Raw genomic sequence first — 11,838 nt, forward strand, 5'->3', positions numbered from 1 at the left:
TTGCCCCTGGGGCTGGACTCAGGCAACTAGATGCTAATCCCCTCCTCGCAGGTCTGTAGAATGATGTGTATTCTGTCCACTTTTCCTGCACTAGGAGCCACATTAAGGATGCAGCCTTGAGAGAATAATGTGTCGCTGAGGCAAGCTGGATGATATCTGTGACTGAACCCACTTAAGTCCTATTTACATGCTCAACATTATGGCAGGTGGGTGCAGTGATCCACTGGCCCCCATCGCCTATCAACCTAGAGTGATCTGCCTCTTTCTGTGGTTTCTCCTTGCCCTCTGTACATGGGGGAGAGATTCAATTTCACCACAGGGAAGTCCCAAGGTTGTGAACAAACAGCTTAGTACCCGGTGTATCCAGCCTGGATGGGAGGGGTGATCTGAACTACACAGAGCAACCTCATGCTGTGTGGTGTGGCTGCAATCAATTCACAATAAAGTGCGCATCTTGCAGACACAGAAAATCACACACAAGCACAATGTGTTATGTATATAATCCATTCATGCTTCAAAACATTTTTTATTTTGCTATTCAAATGTGAATCTCTCCCAAAACTAATGTTTTATTTGCTGTGTAGTCATATGCGTTAGCAGAGACTGAAGATTGTCTTAAATACGTAAGTGTAAATGATACACATTTCAGCTTGCCCATCTAGTTTTCTTCCCAGGGAGATTTATGGAAATTATCATTTTGGGATTTTTCAGAACAGTGCTATTTTGGTTGTCTAGAGGGAATAATATGATAACTAATAATTCCCATCACACCTCAGACAGTGTGTGTGTGTCTCCTTCAGCAACTTCTCCTCCTACTGACTCCTCTTTGCTGACAGTGGCATCCCCATTCTGTCACACTTAAAATCTCAAAGCCACTTGTAATCACTTTCTGTCTTCCACCTTAACCTCCAGCCAAGTGGATTTCCACCTGTCAGAAGATCTCGATTCTTTTCTACTTCTCCCTCATAATTAGAATAGCAGTACCCTGACTCAGGTTTTCCTTTAGCTTAATGTATATGTCTTTCCCAGCCAAGTTCCCAGCCTGAGATCTTGATCTTCCTCTAGCTGAAGCAGATCCATGTCAGATAAGTCTGCCCAAATCATTCTTTTCACGATGTTACTCTCAGTCCTCCATATCACACGCCTTCCCACTGCCTTCAGATAATCGCTGAAACCACAAGGTAGCATCTGAAGCTCCCATTATTCTCATTACAACCTGCCATTCCTAGCCTTCCACTCATGACATCCCTGCAGCCAAATACCACCGTGACTCAGGCATGAGTTTAAAAGCTGTCTCTGCTGCCTGGGAGGTTTTGTTCTCCTTCCCACCTGGTAAAATGCAACCCAACTTTCATAACCAGGTTACAAACCTCAGGCAGTCAGGTAGGAAGCAAGTAAAGTGTACGGGGTGGGGGTAGGTAAAGAAGGAAGAAGAAAGATAGATGAGAAGTAGGAGGAAGAAGAGCAACACAGAGGAAAATGAAGGCAAAATATGAACACTTGTTTGGCCTCCAAATGTTAGGCGTCATCACCATTGGTCACCACACCTCTCATATATGGAAACTGAACATCAGAGAAATAAATATTAATAAGTTGCCTGAGCTCACAGTTACACAGCGGCAGAGCAAAGGTTGAAACAAGAACATTGCCAGGTACAGTGTTTTCAAACTTGAGTGTGAAAGGGATGATAAAACAGAATGCTGGACCTCAGCACCATGGTGTCTGAAAATGTCTGGGGTGGGGCCTGGTAATCTGCATTTCTAACAAATTCATAGATGATGCTGATCCAGAGCTCACAATCTGAGAACCACTGGCCTAGCAAGCCCCTTCATTGTCATCACCCATCATTGGCACATTGTCATCATTCCATTATTATTTGCTGAAAAGCTAAATACCTACAAAACACAGCTTCTGCTATATTCTGAAGACTTTTCCTATCATTGCAGTTGGAAGAGACAGCCCTTACCTCCAAAAACTCCAATACATTTTGTGTATATCACTCATCTATACTTAACCATTGTCCTGTGACAGGTTCCCCAGGAACACACCTTGAGTCGAAGACTTGTGTGCAAGTTTGTATTTATTAAGGGCATTCTCCAGGAGGGTCCAATCATACAATGGGAGAAGCAGGAAAGGAAAGAGAAGGAACTGTGGTGTTTAATTACAATGTTTTGGGCAGAAAAATAACAGAAATTCTCCTTGAAAGGCAAACAAATAAGGGAATTAACCATTCCAGTTAGCTAGAAGTCCTGAGGTCGAAAAGCATCCAGGGTTGTTTAATATACCAATTTAATCAAGTCACCCTGTTTTATTTCTACCTTTCAGTCCAACCTTCCTTTATGGAATCAGAATGGCTTCAGCAGCTCAAGGCATCTCATCCTCATAAATCAAAAACTAAAAAGCTGAAAAGGAATCCTCAGATCCCTTGTGCATTGCCTTTTAAGAGCAAAGGCATTTTTCAAATAAACTCCCCAGGTTCCTTTTTTGTCTCATTGGCCAGGAACAAGATATATACCTAATACCATTTGCTTACAAGGTAGAGAATCACCAAATTCATTTTGGAGAGTGGATCAAAAAAACTGTGGTACATTTACACAGTGGAGTACTATACAACAGAAAATAAGAAGGAACTCTTAAATTTTGCAACCACATGGATGGAACTTGAGAATATTATGCTAAGTGAAATAGGCCAGTTGGTGAAAGACAAACACCGTATGATCTCACTTACAAGAGAAATCTAATGAACAAAATAAACTAACAAGCAGAACAGAACCAGAGACATGGAAACATGAAACAGACTGACAGTGGCCAGAGGTGGGAGGGGGAGAATGGCGGAAAGGAGGGGATAGAAAAACTGAGATAATGGTGGAAAGAAGGGGAACTAGTCAAAGAACATGTATGAATGACCATAGACATGGACAACGGTGTAGGGATGGACTGTGGGAGTGGGCTGGGCTGGGCGGAGGAAGGCAAAGAGGGGAAAATTGAGACAACTGTAATAGAATAACAAGAAAAATATATATAATTTATAGTGCTCTGAACATTTTTATACAAATTTTTATTTTTTCTCTGTTGCGCTATATCTCACTACCAAAAAAAGTCAAAGTTTATTAAGTCTGTTGCTTTTTACTTCTAGCAGCCCTGACCATTTAGATGCACTGACTTGTTGCTAGTTACAACATTAAATACATTTCATGTGTTTACATGAATTACCAAAAATAAGATGATTGTTCCTATTAATAGCTTTGAAAGGTAATGGTGGAAAACAATGCTGTGTGTTCACCAAACCATCTATTTACCTTGCTAGGAACATGGAAAAATTACTTTTTTCCCCACCCTTCAGGCACTTAAAAAAAATCTTTATGCTTAGTTATGGCCAAGGAAATGTCAACCAAAAACATTGGCCCCAAGTTTCAGCCCCTCCCCAAATCTCTTGGGATTTTGGCTGAAACACCTGCTTATATATCTCTCTCCCCTTGTCATCAGTAGATTTGAAGCAAAAGAACAATGAGGACTCCAAGTTCCATGGGTATGAAAGAGTTACCATTTCATAGAAATATGCTGTTTTATGTTAAGCTCATGAGATGATATGGTCCTTACATATGTAGAGAATAGTAAAATAAAAATGGCTATAGCCATAATTGTGAAATACAGGATACTGGTTTTTAGCACATTTCTTTTCTCACTTTTCTGAGAATTTCCTACCTCCTCCAATTGTTAATGTCATACTTGGAGTATTTCATTCCAAACACTTAAAAACATTTATGTTGTTATGGTAAGAAAAGAATCCATCTGATATTTGCAACCACTCTAAATTGTAAAGAACTTAATTTGGTTGCATTCTTCCATGTTCATTTGCATTTTAAAAGGCCCATAGAAAGACCACTATGCTTGTACCTAGAGAATAAATCACTAATGGTTGAATTTCAATAATCAGATAGAGAAAAAAATTACTATGCAAATTATACAATACAGCAATAGCCAACTTTAATTAGAATTCCAGCCCTGAACAGAAATTAAGTTTACATTTTAATTATTTTTCTAAAATAAATACTAAAAAAAGGGCAGATTTTCTATTTATATTTCTTTCTCTGCAGGGTTCTTAATCCACACTTATCTATAGCATACTAACTAAAATTCTTTAAACTGGAAATATGGTAGCAGTCAGACAGTCATGAGCAGAGCCCAGTACTGAATGTCACTAGGGCAGAAAATCCTGGGTCCCAGCAACAGATACCCAGCAAAGGGCAGAACAGGGAGAGCAAATATGAGAAATCAGCATTGATATTTAGGACCTTGCCAGTGAGGCACCCTTTCCTCCCCTAGATCTTCTCTGATCATGTGGGTCAAACTCTCCCCCTGACCTTTTCTCCCCTAGCATGTAACTAGACATGTGGTAGCCCCCCAGTTCCCCCATCCTTTAGAGAATAACAAGGCAGATGGAGAAAAGCCCCATATCACTTCCAGATGAAGACAGGATATGACAAGACAGATCCCAAAAGGTCAGTTCAAAGAAAGCAGTTAAACGCTGCTGCTGACCAATCAGTGGAGACCACGACCCCCAAAAGATATAATTGGAAAGCTGATGAATATCCTATTGGAATCCTCCTCTGAGACTTCCAGATAAATACCCTCAAGGTGGAGGACCCAGTGTGGCTCTCTCTATGAAACATGCCAGCGCCTTTCCCTATCACTTGCCCAGATGTAATTTCCTTGTCTCTCTCTTTCCCCTCCGCTCTGAAGGCACATTTTTTGCCTCTGTAATTTGTTTCCTGAGTACATTTCTTCTACTTCTGTGACTTTCTAAATAAACTTTCTTTTATAGTTTCAGTCTTGGTTCTGAATTCTTGCTTAGCCACAACTCAAGTACCAAGGTTACTGAAACAGAGTCCGATCTGACTCTCCCCGTCTAACAGCTGGTGCCATTCTCACCAACAGAAAATTTTATTGTATTTATGGTTATAGCTCATGAATTTTAAAATGTCTAAAATAGTGAAAGATAATTAAGAAAAAGATTACATACAATTTAATTGCGCAAGTGAACAATATGCACTAATTGTGTAATGAACTCAGAAGTGCTCTATTTCTATTCAGAAATGTTTATACCACTTTTAATGTTCTCTGTTTTAGACTGGAAGCAATTTCAGGGCAAGAACTTGCACTTTATTATATACGTGTTGTGTGGTATCATATAAATTCCTATTAGGATTAAATTTTACCTTTTAAAATAGATGACAAATTTTATACATGTGGTAAGGTTGAAATTTATTTACAATTAAGATTGTAAAAATACAAACACATCAAGTTGCTTTGGTACCCCCATCCTTACTGATAAGAAATTGGGGAAGACAGGCAGAAGAGAAGAGGATGGAAGATTTACTTTTATAATCAAAATTAATTCAGTCTCTTCTAGTTTCAAATAATCTCTTTCTAAGTAGATATTCAGCCAACTCAATGTTCAACTTTCTAAAAGGATTTTCCCCTCTGAAAATTTCTCCTTGCTCCATATTCCTTCTAAAGTGACATGTGGCTCCCAGGAAAAGTTTGATATGTTCATGGCTCTTTAAAAGATGAGTAGCTAGTGGGTACTGGCTCTCTCTACCCAGAAGTTGATGAAGAATGTCCTCCTTCTAGATGGAGGTAGCACCACACCAGGGTGCCTGGCTGGGATTTCCGTCTCCACTTGTCCCCTAAGCTGGCCACCTTTGTGCGCATTTACAGTGGTATACAGCAGTCTTGAACACCTCCCATCAACTAAAAAAATTACATTTAAAAATAGGTTATTAGCGATAATTTTCAAACAACCAGTTGTTGTTCAAGCTGGTTGAAAGACAATTTGTGACTGCAAAGTATTATACAGCAGTAAGGCTAATTTTACTTTTATATTGTTTTGAAAAGGGTGAAGATGGAAACGATAAATGTTAAGCATTTCTCTGATGTGTTGCGCATTGAGTTAGGAGTTAAAATTCCTAGATCTGAGTTTACTGACTCTATGTTGGTTTTGGCTTTCTCTAGATTCATTATTTAAGTAACCGGACCTTAGTTTTTCTGCCAAATAGGTGGTAATGTGTCTACTTCACATTATCTTAAGTATTGACTATGCTAATATATTGGAAAACTCTTTGGAAATCATACTGTCTGATACAGATTGATTTGCTAAAGAACAACTCAGATAACTAAAGTAGCTGGCACAGAAGTATAGATGATGGTCTGATAAAGGAACTCTCTAGAGTGAAAAAGAGTTTTAAAAATTCTTTTTTGGATGTTGATGAAACACTTTAAAAGAGCAATTGAAAATAAAGTAAAGTGATGCTTGTATATATTAATAAAGGAATGTTATAAGATTCAAAAGAAATCAGACTCACAATGATTTAAACTAGGAGTTTTCGAAGTGTGCTTCCACTACTGCTGCTACATCAGTGTCACCTGGGAACTTGTTAGAAATGCAAATTCTCGAGCCCCTTTCTAGAACTACGCAATCATAAATTAGAGTTAGGGCCTAGCATTCTGGATTTTAATAATCTGATAAGTAAGTCTGGTGCATGCTGGAGTTGAGAATCACTGGCTTCAATGATATAAACGATTATCTGATCTACAAAAAAATTGAAAGACTTGGTTGCAAGCATTGGTTCAGCTGCTGAGTGTGGCCAACAAGCGTTTGGATCTTCTTGAGTATTCCACTTCGGTGACCTTAGCTTGCTCACTTTTTGTCCTCAAATTCACCCTCTCGAGGTTGCAATATGGCTGTTGTATCCCCAGTAGTCACATTCTCTCACTCAAGACAGAAAGAAAAGGAATAAAAGAAGGGGCAATGCCCATTGGGAAGATCACTTTTATTAGGAAACTGTTCTTTCCCAGAAAATCTCTAGCTAAGTTCTTCTTACATTTCATTGGTAAGAAATCAGTCTCATCATGACCCTTAATTGATCTGCAAACTTTATTTTGGAGGCAGGTAATAAAAAAGGGAGTTGAGGGTAGGTATCTAATTAGTCAGTCAAGCCATGTTCTCAAGTAAACAGAGGCTTATAACATAAACCCAGCAATCTAGATGATTTAGCCTAGAAATGAGAAAACATGAAAAATGAGAAAGATATCTGCCTCTGAATACTGTGTTTGAAAGCCTGCCATGCGGAAGAAAGTTCAATGTTATACGAAGCTCCATGAGCCAGAAACAATAGGTGGAAGTTAGAGATGACAGATGTCAGCTCAACAGAAATTTTCTAATGATTAAAAGTATTCAAAAGGAAATAGAATGCTTACAGAGTAGTGAGCAACCTATTACTCTATAACCATCTCAAAAATATATTGGAAAAAATTGTTACAACATTCTTTTCTAAGTCTAAGATTGTTTTAACTGACTAAAATTAAAGTATGTTATGATGATAATAATTATTAACACTTGATGTATATTTACTCTATTCTCCATGCTGTATTAAATGTTTTTCATGCATTATTTAATTTTCTACTGTGAAAAGCTCATGAGGTAAGCACTCTTATTAATCCCATTTGAAAAAGAAACTTAGACATATAGAAGTAATATACGTTGTTCAAGTCATAGAGCTGATTTGTAAGCCTAGGTAATAGGACTTCAGAAGTCATACTCTTTTTATTCTTGCAATCATCTTTTGGATTGAAAGCAATCCCACAATTTGGAAAATCTAAGAAATCAAATGCAAATTCTTTATATAACTATACATGCAGTATTTTACCTCACTCTCTCTAGTTACTCAAAGTAACAAAGTCAAGTTTTTGAAAACTCCATTCTGGCATGCTGATATTCCCATATTCTTATTTTCAAAACTCCCACATAGATTATTGCTCTTCTAGAACCCAGTTCAAACTATTAGAAAATCTGTCTTGGTGAATTAACTTGACTTCTCAATATTTTTCTTTTAGAAAACTGCCTCATGGAAGTGGCTATCCCTCACCATATCTGTGTACTATTTTGGAGTAAATTATCCTGACTGCTGAAATACTTTCAGGGAAGAATGCATGTTTATTTCCAACTCCTAGTAAAATCTGAAAATAATTTGGCAACTTATCTATTCAAACTCTCAGTCTCAAATGTCCATAAGGTAGATATTAACTGGAAACTTGTTGAACAATGGAATGAAATTATAAATCTTAATTTACAACACCTTTTTTGAAATAATATACAGTCTCATACATATAAATCTTTTGATTATTTTTCATGCTGCATGCCAACCTAGAAATAATCGCAGATCATTTTGACTTGTTTGCAGGAAAAAGGTGACATTATTTGTTTTCATACAGTAGGGTTAATTCTACCAATAGATAATATATTAAACCATAATTACATTATTGAGATTATGTGGGAATGCATACCTGAATATTGACACCAACCTAAACTTTGGATCCAATCTTCCAGAACCACAGCTATAAACAAAAGAAATTCCATGTTCAGAAACTAAGAATTTAACATAGTTTATTAATTTCTAAATAAATGGTAAAGGTTAAAATGAAGACTATGGAGAACAGAATCCATGAGCTTAGCAAAAGGGATGGGCAAGAATAGAAGACTGCCAGGCCCAAAATGTAGAAGAGACGCCATGCCACAAGGAACAATGGCAACAGCATCCCAATCACAGTCTCTTGAATTCATCTGTTTTTGGTGCTAATGATGTCTCTCTTCTAACACTACTGCTGAAATCCCAATTAGGACCATATATTACACTATTACATCAGAATATTTCTGAAAATAAATGTGCTGAAAAAAGAAATATACTTTTTCAAGAGGAAGCTTATTCTCATGAATGACAGTGACAATTATAGATATCAAACTCAAGTCCCTAAAATAGATAGAATAAAAATTATAGATAGTGTTATTTAGGAATAAATACCAATGTGAAGTCATAAAAATGTCATTGGATCATTCTGCTTTTTTTGTGTTAGACAGAAACAGACAATGCACAGCATTTGTAATTTATCTGTGGAACATGTCAACAAATTGCATATAAAAACTAAATTTGCCAACTGATGATGGAGTTTAAAAGTCAATGCTTAAATGCCAACCAAAATCAAAAGTCCTTGACTCTTAAGCAAAAACCATGTGCTATTTTCTGTGTGCAATACCGAAACATAGATGAAGCACTTCAAGAACATGCTTTGTCTCCAAAACATTCAGGTTAATAGCTGAGAAATTATGACAGGCACATCATTTTGATGTATAGCAATCAGAAATAAGGTATTGCACTTAGAATAAAAACTCTTTGCTATCACTTATGCCAAAAAAGACAGGTTGTGACAAAGGAATTTCAGGCATAAAATAACTATTTATGTGCACAGAAGTGGAAAGGTATGAAGATAATAAATCCATCTCAACAGTGACATCATCGACCTTAAAATTCTAAAGCTGGAGAGGAACTTCTGTTCCAACCTCTTCATTCAGCAGTTAAGGAGCCTGGTTATCCAGTGAAGCTAAGTGAATTATTTAAGGTTATCCATCTGATTAATGACAAAGTTAGAAAGAGATCCAGTCCAATTTGCCTGAGTTCTTCCTATCCATTAGAGATATTTTTCCCCCATCACAGGACGGGAAGGAAGGCAGATTGGAGAGGAACCAGTTAATTTTCCTTCGGCAACACCATCATTCTAATCCATAGGTATATACTAGAGCTCTCCTAGCACAAGGGAACATAAAAAAGACAAAAGGTATCATTTGAATTGGGGAGTTTATAATTCAGTAGAAGGAAAATATTGCTTTCCTATAGTCTAGAATACTATACTCTGTCAATATGGAATATTCTAAAATATTGTCTCCTCTCATTTTCATAGCCTTCTATGACATTGATTCTACTGTACCTCCTTCTTTAACCCTTTTTTTATTTTTAAACTTGCTGTTATTATAAAATATTATAATAAATAAATAAATAAGGAACAATTAATCTTATAGCAAAGATTGTTTCACCATGCACCTTGAGTAAAAAACATTTGAAGTCCCTTCTATGCCCCTCCCACAGTCTTTGAATAAGTTTTTGTCATAGTTATATATACATATGTACATATATATGCACAGTATGTTAAATTTTATATATTTTGGACTTTATAAATGTAAGATATTGTACATATACTTCTATAATTAATATATTTATTCAACTTTACATTTTCAAAATTTAATCATGCTTGCAGATGACTTATAACTCATCTGTTTTCTCTTTTGTATGACTATGACCCAATATATTCATTTGCCTAAGAATAGGCCTTTAAGTAGCATCTGATTATTTTATTGGTTTACTGCTTTTAATATTACCATTAGAAACAATGGTCACTATTATTGTATATATATATAACTGTCTTTTGAGCATGTGCAAGGCATTACCACAATGCATTCTTAAATGGTTATACCTATGAATGTTCCCAAAATCCATAAAGAGAAGTTCCCATTTCTCAGTATCCTCACTGTACTTGATATAATCTGACTTTTTAAATGTTGCCAACCTGGTTAGTGGAAATTGTATCACAGTGTGATTTTAATTTGCATTTTGCTGTTTACTGATATTGAGCAGCTTTTTATATGTTTATTAGCCTTTCAGGTTTTCTCTTCTGTGAAGTACAAGTGCATGCCTTTTGCCCATTTTTCTATCTTTTTTTCATTCTTCTTATTGATTTGTAGCAATGTTATGCTCCAGATTAATGATTCATTGCTTATAGATATCTTCTTGGTTATAACTTTCAGTTGCAGGGTTTTTTTTCATTGTCTTGATAAATGGAATGTTCAATTTTAATATAATCATATTTATGTTTTCATTTATATGTAGTGAATTTTGTGTCTTGTTTTTGAACTCTTTCTCTACAATCAAGTCATGAGGAAGAGTGACTGATCCATTCCTTCAAACCCTAATTTAATTCTAGTCTTTATTAAGCCCTGCCAAAGGCGACAGTATTCCAAATGACCTCTGCAACTCCACTATTGTTTGTTCTTAAATCTATATTCCAAATTGTGGCCAGCTGCATGTCTAACATGTTGCAGTCCTGCAGTGAAACTCTTCCCACCTTGCTGATCCTAGGTCTTTTGCCCCTCAGATGCATGCCTTCACTTCCCTGTTTGATCTGTTTGGTACGGGGTCGGGGCTGGCTCCTTACAAGCATTCCCCAGGCATCTGCTGTTTGTCCACCGCGAAACAGTGGCCGGAGAGTGGAAGGGCTGTTTCTCACCTCCAAACCCTGGTCCTAATGACTCAGCAGCATTTCTGGCAACAGCTACATTACCTTCCCTGACAGGTCAGGCTCAAAGGAATGCAAATTCCATTAGCGATTCTGGATTGTGGGGCCCAGCGATGCTGCTGCGTTCCTTTGTGCCTTTGACCCAGGAGCCTCGTGGGTTTCTAATGTGTCTACCGTCTAGATGAACTCACTATCTCTTGTTTGGCTTTCAACTCTTCCATTATCAGTGTGGCCAGATCCCAGGTTAGCACTCTCCTTTTACAAATACCGGGAAGTCTATTCTCTTTCCTTGGTTTCACTTCCAAGTGTTGCTCTTCCTATAATCTACATTCTAATGTTCTCACCTTGCCTACGCTTCAGAATTCAGTCCTGTTTCCCTCTTTGATTTCTGTCCCCTGATTCTTCCTTAAAGTTTGTGATATAGAAAAGCCAGACTTCATTTGCTTCCTCTTTTTATTTTTTTATCCCTTTGCTTCTCTGCCTGGAAGATGTGAACAGGACCGCTGCCTCCGCCTCTGCCGCTGCCACCACCCCTCAGCTTTGTTTATCTCATCTTCTTGGGAAAACTATTCACTCTTCAAGATACTACTCACTCTACTGTGAATCCTTTTCTGCACCTCAATGAGACAGAATTAATCAATGCATCTTGAAGAA

Source organism: Furipterus horrens, unplaced genomic scaffold (assembly GCF_987537825.1).
Source record: "Furipterus horrens unplaced genomic scaffold, mFurHor1.1.pri manual_scaffold_7, whole genome shotgun sequence".
In the NCBI taxonomy this organism is placed as follows: domain Eukaryota; kingdom Metazoa; phylum Chordata; class Mammalia; order Chiroptera; family Furipteridae; genus Furipterus; species Furipterus horrens.